Genomic DNA, 12,688 nt, shown 5'->3' with positions numbered 1-12,688 from the left:
TCAGTCCAGTGTCTTTTCCATCATGCCCAGGTGTAATGGGGCTTGTTGCCTTTCCATGCCAGAGACACAGCTCCTCAGGTTGATACTGTCCTTAGCTGTTTGGGACAGCTCCTGCCTCTGCCAGGGAGCTCTTCCAGGACCTCCTGCAGCATACAATGGCACCACAAATTCAGTAACATTTTTCTCACTTTTACCTTGCTCTTCTATTTCATGCTCAGCAGCTCTCCCCCAGGAGCCCTTCAGTCACTGACATGGCATACCCCTCACAGAGGATGGCCATGGATAGAAGTAATTCCTTCCTTAGGTTCAGCTTAACCCATCAGAGAGCTCCCAAGCCATCACAGAGCTCCCAAGTCTAAAACCAGAGATATTGAACAGGACTTTGTCTTCCAGGAGAGAAAGTAGGAGAGATTATAGAGGTGTAGGCATGAAAGTGATCCTGCTCAGGTATCACCAGCACTACTTAAGAGATACTAGTCTAAGCCCCTCTGAAAACATCACAGGAAGAATCTCCCATTGTACCCTTAGATTCTTTGCCTCTTCATTAACCAGCTTGATAGTAGGAAAGTTTTTCCCCATATCATACCTCAAATATTCCTGGACACTTATGCATGCTGAACCTCATACCAGCTGGAGCTTTTCCAGGACCTGTGGTTTTACTCCTAAGTATAGAGGGAAACTGTCAATTGGAATTCTCGTATGTTTCCAAAATGAGTGTGTTGTGGTTATTTTACTGACATTTTTTTACGTCACGGTAGCAGCCATGAGGCACTATGAATTGTACAGATGGTGAGGAAAGAATGGTCTTCCCAAAATCCTATATGATTCATGGAGAATTAGGATGCTGACAAAAGGTGGGGAGCAGGGAGTAGTAGGCCAGGAAAGTGATAGTGATGGTGACTAACATCCTGAAATCCAGGAGCCATTTAGGCTCTCCTACCCACGCCTGAGACCCTCCGACACTCTTGTGGTTTCACAGTCATATATTCCACTTTCTAAAAAAGCTTTCACTCTCCCCCAAGGTTTGTGCAAGGCCCACCCAAACAACGGAAGAAACTCACTGACCAAAGGAAGACTGATTGCACCCAAAGTGCTGACACACACACCGCATGACCCAGCCAGGAGCTGAGCATGAGTGTTTTTCTCCGCTCTTGGGAACTTCACGGCTCAGCAAGGGGATGGAAAAACCTATATGAGAGAAGTGCATTTTTAAGTGGATAGTGCCCCTTCAACAAGTTGCTGCGGCCTCTGTTGAGAGATAACTGGGTCTGTCTCAGGGTATTTTGGGTTGTAGGTAAAATATCTGACGCCTTCTACTGGATCAAGGGTAGGGAAATTCATCCTTGCAAGGCTGCTCCCTTGCTCTGTGGGAAGAAGTCCACCTCCATCCTGACATCCATAGCCATTCAAACCACGTGGCAAGGATTGCCCTTTCCAGACAATGGAGAACACCAGGCTTTTGATCATGCACTGAAGATACTACTGGTCGTATCACAAGGAAAAGGCTGGGGGATAGCAAAGAGCAGGAACGGTTTGCAGAGTCCATGACCTGCTCCTCACAGACCTCTGAGGGCTTCAGAATAGAAGGGATATAAGAAGGAGTGGGTCCTGTGCCAGAGAATGTGGTCTGGCAGACTTTGGGATGTGGCCTGCAATCCCAGCTCCACAGGGTGACATGACAGGGTAAGGCAGCACCATGTGTACGGTGAGCTACCAGATGTTATACCAAGCGTGAGATACAACAGGGCATAGCAATACCCTCCAGCATCACCCTGACCCCCTCCAGAGCTGGACTGGACTGCCTCAATGTAGGATTATTGCCCCATGCATTCAACCTTATGGGACCACAGGGAAGGGTTCCTGCTGGTTCCCAACACCCAGGGAGGCTGGAAATCAACACCAAGAAGGGCTAACCACTACCATGGCATAGATAGCCTCAGCATACAGAGCCACCCACATTCCTTTTCCCGGACTCCAGGGCAGAAAACCAGGCACTGCCTGGCAATTGACTGTGTTATCTGGGTTTAGGATATTGGCCAAGTTGGTAGATTTGGTGCATTGGCCATGCTGCATGCAGGGCTGGCTGTACACAATGCAGCAGGGAGAATGTGCTGCTAAAAGGGCACCAGCCTCAGCCACAGTGGTGGCTTTTTCCCACACTCTTTCCACCAAAAAAACCCTTGAAGAAGGATCCTGGTGGAGATGGCAACTTGCAGCACTGGCCAAGAGGATCTGCTGGTAGGCTCTTTGTCTTCACAAAGCTCAAAGCCTCAGCAAGGGAAATTATCAGGAGACTTGAATTGTCAGATGATGGTCCATCCTTACACAGAGGTGGTACCAGTCACAGCTTTTGCCCTGAGCCACACAGAACCTTTGCACATCCCTATTGTTCTCATCTTTTGCCTCTTCACCAGGTATTCCCAAAGAAGAGAACACATGAATTTGGGATTAAAGCACTGGGCTCAGGTCTCCCTCCCTTGCATGCAGCAGGCAAACCCCTCCTTGCTTTAGTCTCATCTCCAGGACCTAAGGCTGACAGGTCCTTGCCCTCTTTTCCTGGGGTGATGGGAAAAAAATCTCATCTGCTGAGGGCTGTGTAGGCATCAGCCCCCATGCTTCCTGATGGGGAGCAGGTTAACATGTAGATTGTGCGTCATGTTTGCAGTTTATTTAAAATCAAAGGCAGGAGAATAGCAAGGATGTGTTGGCTAAGGGCCACTTATCCTGCCACCCCCATGTGTGTAAAATCTCCATTTGAGGCATCTGTGCCTCCCCAAAGACACATCCTCTGCTCCTGGACTGTGGGCAGAGCATCTCTTTCCAGCTGCTTCCTGCCCCCCAGCCCTGAAATTGCCTGTGAATGAAATGGAGCTATTATTGCTGCTTCTTTTAAAACCCATTTCCCAGAAAAGAAGAAAAAAAAAAAAAAAAAAAAGAATCCACATTAACAGGAACCTTCAGCAAGGCACCCACCTTTGTCTTCGTGCCTCATTGCCACCCACCCCAATCAGCAAGAGCAGTGGGTGGCATTTACAGAATATCTCCCTGCTGAGAAGCAAAAGTACTATGAAGGTGGCCCAGCTACCAGAGTGGGAAATTCAGTGGTCTGAGAGAATTTGGACCCAAACTGAAGTGGTTTATTTCTGGTAACTCAGCCACAGCAGCTTCCAGTAATGCTCATAAAGCTCCTTTCCGCTCGGGAGACAGTGACTTCCAAGGGCCATCTCAGCTAGTGCTCTAGTCTGGCTTCCCTCAAAGTGTGCTGGTGGTAAGCTGAACTCCATGAGGGAGCTGAAGCTGTCCAAGATCCCACGTGGGGGACACAAGAGATCTCTTAGCGGAACCCACAAGGCACTTTTACACCATGAGTATTGATGGGCCAACCTCATATGGTCTGGCCAGCATCCATGTGTTTAGAGAAAAAGGGATGGCTTATGAAGACTGTATTTTCCTGTCATTCCCAAGATCTGCCTTATCCAGCTAGGAACTCCCAACCTGCTCTGGACAGGTTGCTCATATCACCTCATTCCCACCAAGCCAAAGACAGGGCAGTGTTAGCTGGGAATAGCTGTGGCTTCTCCTTACATGTGCTCTAGATCTAATGATGTCTGGCGTTTGCACTGTCCCGTGGGGAAGCTGGGATGTTGCCTGTAAGACATCTCTTGGGGAAGCTGCAAGAATAAAAGCAAAGCACGTCAAAGTCCAGCCTTGCCCAGAGCCGTTGCACATCCAGATCCAGTGACTTCATGCCATAAGAATGCCACCAGAGCTGCACCAAGTGAAGTGAAGCTGAAGAAGGCATGGTCTTGCCAGCTACCACAAACCACTCTTTTGCCATGCCAGACACCATCACTGATTGTTATCCTGCTTGTCGCCAAACAGAAACAGGAGGTCTCATCTATCATAGTGTCCTGCCCCCCGGTCCAAGTGGAAAACAGTAGCAGGGTCATAGAGCATCAGTTTCAGCAAACCATAACCTCTGCTCCCCACAGCACCCCTTGCTCTCTCAGGGGTTTCTCCTGACTGCATGTGTCGAGCTACTTACCATTGCCACAGCTGGGCACTCAGTCCTGAGAACCTGACCCTGGCCAAAGCCTCTCCAGATCCTGGCTCCAGTGGCTAAACAGCACCACCTGGGGCACTTTATAAAGCAATTGGCTAATGCTCTTCTTGGTCATTAAAAATATTTCATGTGTTCTGAGCTGAATTCTTCACTGGTTGCAAGGGTTGCACAATCACCCCTTTTTATCTGCCTGGAGTTTGGCCCCTTTGCATTTCAGCCGGTGCTCCATTCACCTGAAACTGAAAGCTGTGACATGCCAGAGCCTCTCTACATCTCCTTGCAACATTTATTCCACTATTGCACTGCCCTTATTTCATTTTCAAGCTACTAGGTAGGCCACAGTGCTCCCTTGTTTGAGGCCATGCACTGGCTACAGCAAATTGCTCCCTGTTTTGCCTTCTGTCCTGTCATTTTGGGGTCAGAGCTCGCCATGCAGCACAGAGATGGAGAATGATGGAGCAGCAAGGAAAGACAAAACCTCTGCCCATGGAAAGCACACCCAATGAGTACACATAACTTGGCCTCAGCAGCATCCCACTGTGTGAACAGGCACACGCAAACACAGCAGCAATGCACACACAGACCCAAGCACCGCCATCCAACACCAGCACACAGGTTCCCAGAGCACAGCTTAAGGGATCTGCCCCTGAACTCCCAGATGCGACTTCCCAGTTATCCCCTCTCCCAGGGCTACTCAAAGCACTTGTTCATCTTCCAACCCAAAGTCAGGGCAAGGAGCATCAAGGAAGTTGTCCCAGCAAATTCCACTTCCCACTCAGGTAGGCAATCATTGCCAGGTTCCTGGGGTCAGCCAGGGGTTGTTGCTAGCACAGGGAGGAGGGATCTCATTCCCAGCTAATGTGGAAACGATGGGGATCAGCTGAGAGCCCATTTCCACTCACTCTGCTGCTTCAGGCTGTGATCTGGCCTTTCCTTAGTCACTTTAATGACTGAGCATATCTGAATTTCCTGCCAAGGTTCAATCACAGGGATGGAAAGAAACACATGCCGTTAAGGGGAAAGGCGAATGAGGCAAAGGGAGGGAGAGATATATTATCTTCAGCACGTCACCTTGGGAAAGAAGGTCCTGAGGAAATGAAGACAAGCAAAGCAATATATGCTAGCAATGGATGGCCTTTCCCTCAGGCTAGCCAAAGACCAAAGCTGGGCAGGGAGGTGAGGTGCTGCAGTAAGGGAGAAACACAGCCAAAGAGCAAAGGACCCCAGTAGGGAAAGAAGAGGAAGAGAAGCAAAAGGTGAATGAGGATGTAAGCATCTCCATCCTCCACACAGACTCCCAGTAATCAGGAGTATGTAGGAGCCTTCAGATGCTAGACAAGTGAATTAGTGAGAATTAACAGCCAGCAGAGAACAGGTGGCCAGAGCGGCTTGGATGCAGTGCAGGCTTGCAAAGAGCTTACTGACCACTAATGTTCATAAACACAAGAACCCTGTGGTGCCTCCAAGTACCAGTAGCCCTCTCTGTGGGAAGCCCAGTCACTACAGCACTCGACTCTAATACATGATATTTTCCAGTAAAGGTATGTTTCCTTCCTGTCTGTGCCTCTGCCTCACCACTCTGCAAAGGAAAATGCCAGCAGGGATGTAACCATGCTCTGTGTGCCCCAACAGGGAAACGAGGCCAGGAGCATGCCTGTCCTTTCGGTTCCTTGTCTGTTGCTCACCCTGAACCAGTATGTCCCCCCTGTCTGCCAGTGGCTATGGGTGAGGTTGGCTTAGGCTTCTCAGTAAGGAACCCAAAACTTCTTCTCCTCATGCCTCTCCACTTCGCTGATCCATTCACACCACTGCTTCCACTGCACTCAGTTTGCACTCTGGGGAAATGAGCCTTGAACTTGTCCTGTCCTCCTGCAGTGAGCAAATTGTCCTAGGAATGCTGGAAGTGCTCTGCCAGGTCAGCTTTGTTTGTCACTGTGGTGTTTGCCAAGCCAGGACTCAAGTGCAACCCAGCCTGAGCTTCCACAATCCACCTGCCTTTCCTGTGGGGCCCCACACCTCTGGCCTTCTGCAGCCCCAGCACCTAAAGGAGAGCAGGAAAAGCTTTTTCTTGGCTTTGGAGAGGGGCAAAAGACAGAGACGGTGATAAAAAGAGAAGAGCTGATGGTACCTGCAGTGTCTTCTTTCTATACACTTGGTTTCTTCTGTCCCCAGTTCTGCACATAGCAACAAACATAGTGTATTGGTATTACTGCCAATGTTTTAATTATTATTACTAATATCACAATTTATATTAATAAACAGTGCTTTCTGAGGTGTGGAGGAAAGCCTTATAGCAGATGCAGAGGAGAATGAAGTCAAGGAGATGAACTTGGGTGGATATTCCACACCAGCACTCCCAACACCACACTCCACCCCTACATCACTGCTCTCCCTCCCGCCATGGCCCATCTGGTATCTCCCAAAGAGCGCTGTGGCATCAGGACAGAGTCAGTGTCCTGGGCTGCCTCTCAGCCTCCCGGGAGCCACCATGCTTAGTCTCACTTCACAGCAGTACTGAGCTGGCTTGGAAACCACTGTGAGTAGCCAAGGAGAGGAAATTAAATCTGAGGCCACTTTACCACAAAGCTTCAGAAGCTAATCAGAGAACTTTATTAAAAAATAATAATGGTGATAAAAAGAGAAAAAAGTAAGCCACCTTGGAAGCCGTTCAACTGTGAGCAGCTGAGAGCATGGGAGGCCTTTCCAAATACAAACACAAGCGAGCCTCCTCAGGGCCAAGCTGTGCTTGTGACAGCAGGTTGCAGTTATCAGTCATGCTGAGGTCCAGTGCCAGATCATTTCTGATCAAAACCAGCCCCTGCTGGGAATGAAACATATCCCCTGGCCACTTTTTGCCAGGATCAATTCCCTCCTGGACAGCAATGAATGAAAGCATTTCACAGAAGCTGGTGGTGCTTCTTCCCAGAAGTTTTCCCCTCTGAAGCCAGGGAATCCCCAGTGGCATGCCTGAGGCTTACCCAAGTCCTGCTCTGTGGGCAGTCAGGGCTCTTCCAGCACCTGGTGATGTGGCAAGACCAAGATAATCTCAAAAGTCTTTAATTTTTAATTTTTTTTTTTAACAAGTGTTTACAAACAAAGTATTGCTCAGAGGCTCAGGGTGCACACCTGGGGTACACTCCCCTTGATATAACAGAAATCAGATGGAGCAGGGTTGGCTGTCCTCAGAGACACTTGCACCTTGTAATTGTATTTCCTGAACTCCCTCCTTGGTACTCCTTTCACGACCACTGCAAGGAAGAGTGAGAAGATGGGAAAGTACCACCGATTTCCCTCTAGTCCATTCTCCAGCTGGGAGCCAAAGCATGACTGAAACCCATTCAAACAGGGAGCAGCCAGGCCCTTCCTGGCTATAAGGTTCCATGGACTCACAATCTCCTGTCCCAGCTATCTCAGGATGGGACTGATAGGAAACCAAACATCCTGTACACACAGAACATATGCTACTGCAGGGGCATGAGCTCATTGCCCATTTCCTCTTAAGCATGTCTGCACCTGCCCTCAGTCCCGCTCCCAGAATGTAACAAGAGGTGCAAAAAACTGCCAGCTCATACTGACCTCTTCGTTCCCCAGGCAGCATCTGGGGAGCAGCTCCCCTCCCGTTTCCATCCTCGGGGCACAGTGGAAGCAGAAGAAAGTGCTGCTCCTTCGCTCCAGGGAGAAAGGAAACCTGCAACCCAGACTGCTGCAAGTCCAGGTACTTTTCCAAGAGTTTTCTCCCCTCCAGGCAGCATCCACCAGGCTGAGCCCCCAGCACCTTGCCAGTGTGGCAAGGAATTGCTCCAGCAACTGGGCTCACCCCTCTCCACTGGCTAAGTCCTGGAGAAACTCATGGAGTTAGAGGAGAAGGATAGAGCACAGGCACTTAGGGCAAGGAATTAACAGGCACTGAAAACCTGAGACAAACCCCTCAGCTAAGGGAAAGAGGCACTAGGGTCCCAACCCCAGCATGAGTCCCTTTCTACTTCTGTTATTTCCACCATGTGGTCCATTACACAGCTGGATGTCTTGGACATAAAAAGCAGCTCTCATGGCTAAATTGACTGTACTGCCTAATCCTTCATCATGGCTGGGAGTTTTCATCTTGAGGGAAAAGTGACAGAGGTCACTTCACTGCCTCTGTTAGGTTAAATGAGAATCTCTCTGGAGCTCTCCTTGAAAATCAGTCATCTAGGAGCTGTGAAGTGCCCCCAAGGAGGCATAAGCAAGGCAGGGGAGAGCTGAGAAGGGAGCAGAAAGCTTACCCACAGACCTGGAGTGCATCTTAAGCACTGATATTGAATAAACTCCAGGAGCAAATTCTCCCTTTGCCCAAGGACACCCTCACAAGGGAAAACACATGAATAAGTAAATCCTGGAGGAGACTGCATCAAAAGCCACAATACTCCTTTGCCTGCAGCCCCCCTACAACCAGAGGAGATATTTACACCTTCACTGAAAGCCCACCAGGATTCTCCTTTCCTATGCAGCCCACTCTACCTGGCAGAAGGGGCCAAGGCAGGGAGGCTGAAGTGGCTGCCACAGCCCCTCAGGCTCTTTGTGCCCCTCCACCCTGGTCCTAGGCTTCAGATCATTATCAGTTGCAGGTGACTCCCGGATTATCTCTCATCACCCTTCAAGCTCCTAACATCATGCATTCATTACAAGCCTCCTCCCTTCTCAGGGGCAACCTGGCTTTCCGGACCCCCCTGCAAGTTTGTCAGGGATGTCGAGACACAGAAGGGGTGGTGGAAGACATAACCAATAGTCCATGAAGTGCTAATCCTGGGATTAGCCAGAGTTCAGAGGTTAATTGCAAAGGTGTGGAGAGGAAGAGGGGAGCACAGGGACCACGGGTAGACCCACGGGTAGACTCCGCTTCCTAAGCAGCAAGGCTGGCCCCAGGTGGGCTGCAGTTTCTGAGAGACAGTGTGAAGGAAGCAGTATTCTAGGAAGATGTGATCTCCCACTTGTGGTCAGAACGGCTCATCCCCCACAGTTCCTGACCTATCTGCAAGCCACTGAGCATCTCCTAAACCCCAGGTCATCAAACTAGCACTGTTTACCCCACAGCGGGGTGAAGAAACTAAACCCACTAGAGACTGTGCATGGCTCTAATACAATCCAGGCTGTGCATGAACATAAAATGAGAACATGCAGGGCAGCTATTTCAGGGGAAGGCGGCAGGATTTACAAATCTTCCCACCCAGACTGATTTCTCAGACATCTCTGTGGCAGACAGAGGCATCCCGCAGGGAGATCTGAATGGGCTTTCAAGCAGGAAGAAGCATAAATGCTTCAACCTCGATTCATTATCAGAAAACATCACTAATTTGCTCCAGCACAACCCTACCAAGTGCGGGTTTTTTTGCTTCCAGACCATAAAGTGGCTATCTCTGCTGGATACAGCTCTTGGATTATGTAGCTTTACCTACTTGTGGAGAGCTGCCTGTGTGCCCAAGTGTGGCAGAGGCAGCCCTATGCTACCCATTGAGCCCTGCTGATCTCAAGGGGAAGGGGGGGGGGGGGGGCAGACCCCTCCCCAGGGTCTCCAGGCAGCAGCTCCTGGGGAGTCAGTGCTGCTGGCCCACCAACAGGTTCCTGGCATACCCCTCACCCGCCCCATTGCTGCCACATCCCCAGGGCTTTCCTCTGGGATGTCATTAGTCAGAAACTGCAGCATATGACCACACATCTGGAAGGAATTAGATGACAAGAGCCTCTGCCAGCTGTCTTCATTTAGGTTTGTTCATACTTGGAAGAGCTCTGCAGCATGATCTGTAAAATAAAAAGTTGTGCTGATTGACATGAGCCAAGGGCTTCCTCTGAGGCACTCCCTGACACCATCACTTCAGCCCAGGATGACATTAGTACTTATTACATCCTGGAGGCTGGCTGTGTACTACGGAGGAGGTTGTGTAAGAATAATGATGGCACAGCTGTTAACCATTGCCTTTCTCCATGCCAGAGCATGGCCAATTCCAGCATGGACAGGGAGCCCATGGGAATGCAACCCTAGCTGACAATTGGACAGACCCAATGATACCACCAAACATCATCACCTAAGGGGCATCCAATGGATCTTTGGGACAGCCCTGCTGGGAAGCCAGGGCCTGTCCCTCAGGACTTCACCCAATGCTGAGTGCTGCAGTATGGGCATCCCATGGGCTGTGGCGCAGCTGGTTCCTTCCCCATCCCTATTTCTGTATGTTTGGCTTCTCCAGCCCCCTTCCCAAACCCCAGCGGCCCCTGAGCTCATGTGTTTTGTTCTGCTCTGAGAGGGAGGAGAGCCCTCTACTGCAGTAGTCTGGGGACCGGCCTCCCTCCAGCAGACCCCCCTTCCCACAGACCTCCATATGTCAAACTGTGACAGCTGGGCAGGTTGTCCTGCCCCTGATGTAAAGAAGGAGATGGGGAGAGGGACACCAGTTCTGTGGGACACATGAGGCACTGGGTAACATAGCAGACACAATCCTAGCAGTGGTCTGTCAGTGAGGTTGGGCGCATGCCTGCAACCACAGTACGGGCATTCCTCACCCGCTAAATATCCCAGGTACCTGCAACACCACTGAGCTCAGGAAGGGCTGCAGAGCTCACTGGAGAAGCAGATGAGAAGCTTGGGAAGATCCCTTTTTCATTCCACACACCAGTTTCCCATCTTAAGCTGTTTTTGCAGGCTTGCCTCTGGGAGATTAACAAGGTCTGAGGTCAACCAAAGGAGGCTATCAGGAGAGTAGTGTCTAAGCTTTACTGACTCTTCATGGATTTGTCAACAGACTTTGGATCAGCTGTTCCCACTCTAATAATCCAAGTCCCACACACGAAGTGAGGGGCTGCTGGGAAAACAGCTGATCTCTTTTTTTAGGATCTCCCAGGGTTGGATCCTTCCCTCAAAAGATGAAGGGAGATCTAAAAGATGGACAGGAGCATCTAACCCCTGACATTGAGTCCTTCCCAAGAAACAGCATGCTGCTGTGGGGAGGGCAATGAGGAGGTGTGATGCTGCCAGAGTATGTACTCCTGCAGGAGCATCATGTGTTCACACAGCCAGGTAAGCTTCCCTTAGCTTTTGCAGGGTGCCCAAAAGCAGAACAAGGGGCTCACAACAGAGCCAGGGTAATTGTCTCGCTTGTGTGACACGTGATCTCCCAACAAGGCTGCCATTGCTGGGCCCCCGCCAAGGGATTGCATTCCTAAGGACATGGCTTCAATTAATGTATTTTCTTTCCCATTTTGTTTAAAATTGGGGTTGAGCTGCTTCTAAACAGATGTGTTGGGGCAGCCAAATATTTGTGCTTTTGCTGGCTGCTTGTTTGGCATCCATGCCTGGCTAATGCTAAATTCTTTCTGTTTCCTCCCACAGGCAGTGAGTGAGAAGCATCTCAGGGGATATGGTGGGCACCCTCCACTCAAATGCCCAGAGAATCACATTCAGACAGGTCCCTGCTGCCACAATGTCTTATCTGCAACCCTAGCATCTCCTATGTCAGCTACATGCTATGGAAGCACAGGAAATATGAAAGCAGTTTCTCCCCTGTGAAACTCAGGAAAAGAGCGCCCAGCACTGGAAGGAGTGGACAGGAGGCCAGGGAAGGATCATGCTTGTACAGGAACAAGTAAAGCTGTCCTGCAGTCACTCTGCTATCCTGCAGCCCACACCGAGAACAACCAGACAAGCAAACCCCTATCAGAGGGGTTCCACTGGCCCCTGTGAGGGTGCCACAGCCCCACAGAGCCCCAGTAACCCAGGGCTTTTTCATGCCCCCACTCAGGTAACTGTGTCCATTCTGTGGAGGTGGATGGCTTTGGACATACCCTAAGCTGCAGGAAATGTAAGGATGCACTGGAGAAAAAGGCACCACACCAGGGGGTGGCAGCAAGGCCAGCACCTTCTGTCCCTGTGCTCACTGCTGGGACAGAACCCACAAAACTGAGCAAAATCCTCAGGGACTTCCACCCACTCAGCGACATTCTCAGCTCTGGCTTGTCCAGGAATGTGTCTTCGGAGACGATTTCCAGCTGCCTGCGAGGAGGCTTCTCCGCACGCAAACCCTTGAGCTGGGCGCTGGGAAATTCCCCTGCCCTCGGCCAGGACCCGAGCGCTGTGATTCAGAGGCAGGTGGCCGGAGGGACAGCTTACGTGCGAGCGCCGATGGAGGCGTGCGGGCGCACGGCTGAGTCTGCTGCGTGCCTTGGGAGCGGCGCGCAGACACCCTGCGACCCGGAGCGGCTTCGCCAGCTCGGCGTCAGCCTCGGGCTGGGGAACGCGCCAGCGTCACAGACGCGGGGGAAACCTCTGCCTGTCTCATCCTTCGCTTAGGAGGCGTAAGGAATAGCATCGTGCAGTTCCCTCCTCCTTCCTTCCCGTGCAGACACAGACCTATTCGTGCTGGCAGAAAACCGCAGTCAGCTTCAGAGTTGGAAGTGGGGCTGTCTCCACAGACTCCAGCCTCTTAGCACGCTTGGCCACGTGCAGGGTTAAACCCAGCCCCCTGCCCCCACAAGTGGTCTCACCAAAGCTCCCAGAGCCTGACACGCCACCTTGACTCTGCAACAGCCTAATACCAGTGGAGAGAGCATTAAACCAACTGCTCTGGCGCAGCAACCTGATCCACCCCTACCCAGTCA

At 50.8% G+C, this 12,688-nt stretch overlaps 1 long non-coding RNA gene across 1 annotated transcript; it reads right to left on the bottom strand.

Moving 5' to 3' along the window:
- Positions 1-9,101: 9,101 nt before the first annotated feature.
- On the bottom strand, positions 9,102-12,398 carry LOC137471258 (uncharacterized). The gene is made up of 2 exons (XR_010997484.1): positions 12,022-12,398; positions 9,102-9,838 (listed from the first exon to the last, which is right to left on the bottom strand). It is a non-coding gene; the product is annotated as an uncharacterized lncRNA (long non-coding RNA).
- Positions 12,399-12,688: the final 290 nt, after the last annotated feature.

Source organism: Anomalospiza imberbis, chromosome 3 (assembly GCF_031753505.1).
Source record: "Anomalospiza imberbis isolate Cuckoo-Finch-1a 21T00152 chromosome 3, ASM3175350v1, whole genome shotgun sequence".
NCBI lineage: Eukaryota > Metazoa > Chordata > Aves > Passeriformes > Viduidae > Anomalospiza > Anomalospiza imberbis.
The sequence above is the reverse complement of the archived record's forward strand: the minus strand, read 5'-3'. Positions and strand labels throughout refer to the sequence as shown.